Source organism: Astatotilapia calliptera, chromosome 23, assembly GCF_964374335.1.
Source record: "Astatotilapia calliptera chromosome 23, fAstCal68.1, whole genome shotgun sequence".
Classification (NCBI taxonomy): Eukaryota; Metazoa; Chordata; class Actinopteri; order Cichliformes; family Cichlidae; genus Astatotilapia; species Astatotilapia calliptera.
In genome coordinates this window covers 39757259-39762104 of record NC_137443.1, presented here as the reverse complement: position 1 = coordinate 39762104, position 4846 = coordinate 39757259, and the positions used below count along the sequence as shown (strand labels likewise).

Below are 4846 nucleotides of genomic sequence, written 5' to 3'. Positions count from 1 at the left end.
TGACATGGTCTTGTGGGGATCCAAGCAGCCTGTCTGACACCAACAACCATGTCACATTCAGAATCACTAAAATCAGTGTGAGTGTTTTAACAAAAAGTTGAATTGTACTGTGTTCATTTCGGCACAACAAAAGCCACCTAAAAGTATAAAATCATAATAAAAATGATTTGCTTGTAAAGGAATAGGTGGATGTGGGGGGTTCGCTGCTAAGATAAGCATTAGCTAACTTGGTTATCAAGGTGTATCTTAAACAACTGCAATGCTACTTGTGGGAACAGGTTTGAAATATTTTCCAGCTAACCAGACGAACTGAACAGCTGGCTCTTTGGAGTGCCTGAATATGAGACGCACCTACCTGTCACTCAAAGCAGGCATGTCCTGAATTAACCCCAAATATAAATGGATGAGCTATATAAGAATTCACACCCATATAGCTGTCACAAAGGAGGAACTGAGGTATACACACACCCTGTTTTTGGTTCCAGGCTGTAAACATCCTCACTTCTGCTGTATGCATTTTTTATGAGATTGACTTGCTTTTGTTGCCCCTAATGGCTTTATTTTTTAGCCCCAGAGGTTAGCTGCTACAACCAGGTTAGCAAATATTAGCACACGTTCACATTTCTTTAAAAGCTTCAGACAGCACGTTGAATTTCAATTAACAAAAGCAACACTTTTGGTTAAACAGTGCAACTTTAAATAAATTAATTTTCAATTAGTTATCGAAGAACCATTTTAAAGCAAATCAGTATTTCACTCATGAAATTTGAACGCTCACGTGGCAGAGCTAGAAGTAGTGAAGTACTATTGTTAAGTAGAGCTTTCAAGTATCTGTACTTTACTTGAGTATTTACTTTCCCCCACATTTTTACACAAATAACTACAATTTATACTCTTTACATTTTCAAAACAGGCTTAGCATTAAAGCTAAAGTAACAAACTTTAGCTTTATCGCATTTGAGGTTTTTCATCACTGCGCTCCCTTAAACATCAAAGCGATTTGAGCCTAAATGGAAGGAACAATAGCACATAAAAGAAAATTCTATTGATGTATGCATCATTGATACTTATTGCACATAAAGACATATAATGTATGCATTGTTAATTGAGCTATACTCAGGGGTTCAAGTGGGCTAGAATGGATGTAGATGTGTGTAAGTTGTGGTTGCAGTACTTTTTCTTTCTTTAAGTGGCTGCTAATATCAAATACAAAGATTTTATCAGCTCAACAAATATGAGCATAAGTAAAACACACATAAACTGTTTCCGTGCAGTTTGCCACACAGCACGTCTGCTAGCTAAAGGCACAGCTGCTGCATTTCCCAGAGAGAATAGAAAGTGTGATAACTTCACTCAGAGATGGATAAGGCTGTAAGAATAACAAATTCGTCATCTGTGTGATCATTTAAGCTATACTTTTTTTTTATTTTGTGAAAGGCTCTGCAGAAGAAAGTGAGAAATACTAACTTCGTGTTATTTGAATACTCGGCACTTTGCAGGTGAAACAAGTTAGCCTGCCGTACTGAGATAAATTTACAACAAACTGTTTTTTACTGTGTTGCTTTCAGGTCCTGACCTCTGAGGTCCACCCATCCTTACCACTGGTTTCTGAGGACCTCATTTTTCACGTCACTGGCTGAGATCTGAGTCCTGCAGCTAATGGATGCCCTCCAGTGCCCATGTAAGTTGGCTGAAGATGCACTTTTTTGGTTGTCACATTATCATGTGTTTTGATGTCTTTGATTCTCTGAAAAAAAAACTACCAACGCTTTCAGTAGTAATTATTGTTAGTTGTGACACTTATCCTCAAGCTGAGCCACTACAGCTGATCGTAGGGTTCCCCCACCTGCTGAATCCTACTTCCACCCCTAACTGTACTCATGCTTCTGTTTACCTGTGGATGCAAAGTCAAAAAAAGTGTGTATTCTGACATACTAATAATTTATCATTATATTAATATAGCATGAGGTTCTCTTAGCACCAAAAGAGCTGCTTGAAATGTCCTTCAAAGAACAACTTTTAACTTTCTTACTCAAAATACATTTCAAAGCTTGCACTTTTTCACTTTAGAAGCTGAATCAGTAATTCACCTTTTACTGGAGTATTTTTAAACGTGCTGTGCAATACTGCAAGTTTTGGTATTGATCCGATACCAAGTCAATGCAAGTATTGCCAGTACCAATACTGATACCAATACTTTTTAACTTATGAAGGCAGCTTAGAAGAGAACAGTGTGTCATGATTTCCACAGTAATTAATTAACACAACAAAACACACCTTAAAGCTTCTTGTGTATTTTTTAAACTGGGTTTCACAATTCTTGGAAAGTAATTGTGCCGGTTTCTAAAGCACGTTGGGTTAATGTCTGTTGTTCTAATGTGCTATTAGCTATAAATAAAGTAGACGAGACAGTCAACAGAAAAAGGTTTTTTCATTGTGCATGCATGAGGTACAATTTATCTCACACAATTCAGTAGGATAATGCTGAACTTAGAGGATAGAAACAAAGTATCAATCCTGTCACGCTAGTATCAATTAGATACCAATACCAGAGTTGGTATCGACACTATCTATATTTGGATCGATCCACACACCTCTAATTTTTAACAAAAGTATCTGTACTTCTACTTTTGCCATCTCAGCAAGACTTTTAGTTGAAAGTGCTCAACTGAGTGATCAGCTGCGATGAAGTTAAAGAGACGTAGCTGCAAAATGTAACCATATACAACAAAGAGGGAGCTATCCTGCCCTTTGCAGGCTTTTTAGAACTGCAAAGTGTTGTCCACTGAACAGCTCTAAGGGACACATAATTCCCACATTTCGCTGGAGGTCAGAGTTCAGAGAGTGGAACAGTCAGTGATATGCCTGATTACTTCTGCAGCACTGCGGTAAGACCGGCCGCCCTCCAGGTGATCCCAGATTGAACGCAGCGTTGTTGCCAAGGACTGAATCAGCAGCTTTTTTTTTTTTTGTTATCTGATATCCTCTCTAACTCCGGGGAGTCACGTCCTCAGCGAGAGTAGAATTCCAGAAATCAAAGAGCCGTCATGTTTGAAAAAGTTTCTAGCTGAAACAGAGAAAGAAAAGGTCAGTGAAAACATTAAAAGATAAGAGAAAGATCAAGAAAAAGATGAGTATGGAAGGTCGTTGAGTGGGCAGAGGAGGAACAGCTTGTCTGAGCCAAAAAATCAATAAGTGCTTGAGAGTCAACAGCGCGTGGGTGGTCAATGGCATGATTCAAGCTCATTAGCACAGCGTTTGACTTGAGTGTTTGACCTTATACCCGATCATCCCACTCTCACAGATTTTAGCCTGGATTGTGGAACTTTTGACTGATAATGAGCTGTGGAGAAATTGTTCAGTTGAGCAGGCTCATCTGTTAATTAAGGCACTTTTTGACACCTTTACATGCGCTGCAGCAAATCAAACTTGGCAATATCTCAGAGAAAACAGGAATATAAACCCCACGGTCATTACATTACAGTGAATAAACCAAAGCTGAAGCTCACTCATTACTGGGGTTTATTCAGTATTGCTTCAGGGGGAAATTTACTCGGTTTTCCATAGCACATGCTTAAAATCCTTCGGTAGAAAAGCAATAAGCTGTCAAACAAAGAAATGTCCCCGTCAGATTTTCATCCTTACAGTCATTCAGAATTAAATTAAAATGACTGATAGCAACCAATCAATGGTGGTAATTTCAGCAAATGATGCAGCACTGTTTCAAACTGTAGTAAAGTATTGATTCAGCTGCAGCCTGCAGTAAGCCATTTATCTTCCATTAAAAACAATCTCTTCTAATTACCTTAAACTGGTTTTTAGTATCATGGAAGGAGAAATTATCCAGAGCTACTGTGTGCAACAAATTACATGTCATTAAAATAAAATATATTAATACATGCACTCATCGTGAACTCCTGGAGGTTTTGAATAAAACCGAGTAATGTATGCGCTCGTTCTGAATTCCCCGAGGTTCTTCTTGATCGCAGCAATCATAAAGATTAGCACTTACAGCAGTGGTTCTCACTTCAAACAGCAGGAGTACGGCCTCTTTCAGTTCTTTATGCCACCAGGTTCTCGAAAATATACTTTCCCCTCTACCCCCGTGAAATTCAGAAGGATTTCACTTTTTATCGGAAAAGTCTGTTTTTTAAAAAGTTTGCATGTTCAGGTCTGTGCTTGCAGGCTTGACAGTGTGAACAGTTATCTTCCAGCCTGTTTTGCAAGTTTGCACAATCAGTCATGTCTTTGTTAGACAAGCTGTCAAAAATAATAGTTCCACAGAACCAGGTAAAATGACCGCATCGCTCTAGGTCTGACAACGGCAGGTTTACAGACAAAAATATCTTAAAAGTTGTTGGATGGATTTTGTCAAAGGGCAAACTTCTGGCGAGTTAACTTTTTATGCAGACTTGTCCAAGCTTTTTTGTTCTGGGTGGCACAAGCTCTAAAGAGACTAGAGATGGGACACACTTAAAGTGGGAAAAATCTAGCACAGGTAGAGCTAATGAAAGCAGGTCAGACAGACAAGGAAGGAAAACAACAAAAGCAGGAAGTGATATAAACCAAAACCAGACACACGAGAACTAACCTTCAGAGTAAAACAGGAAGTAACCAAAAGGTATAACTAGCAGTGAATCATAACAACACTAAACACATGGAGACTGACATTAAAAATGATAGCAGTGACAGACAAACACAGGCAGAAGAAGAAGAAGAAAAAAAGATACCTCAGGGAATCATGAAAATTGCATTAGCACATCACTCAGCTGCACTTTGTGTTAAGTGCTTTAGCACAAATGCAAAACTGGGCCCTGTGTGCATGGTACATAGAGCATAGACTGTA

General features: G+C 38.7%; 1 long non-coding RNA gene across 1 annotated transcript; it reads right to left on the bottom strand.

Annotated features, from left to right (window-relative positions):
* Positions 1 to 2414: 2414 nt before the first annotated feature.
* Positions 2415 to 4195, bottom strand: LOC145424573 (uncharacterized). Its single transcript, XR_013905653.1, has 2 exons — positions 4013 to 4195; positions 2415 to 3067 (listed from the first exon to the last, which is right to left on the bottom strand). It is a non-coding gene; the product is annotated as an uncharacterized LOC145424573 (long non-coding RNA).
* Positions 4196 to 4846: the final 651 nt, after the last annotated feature.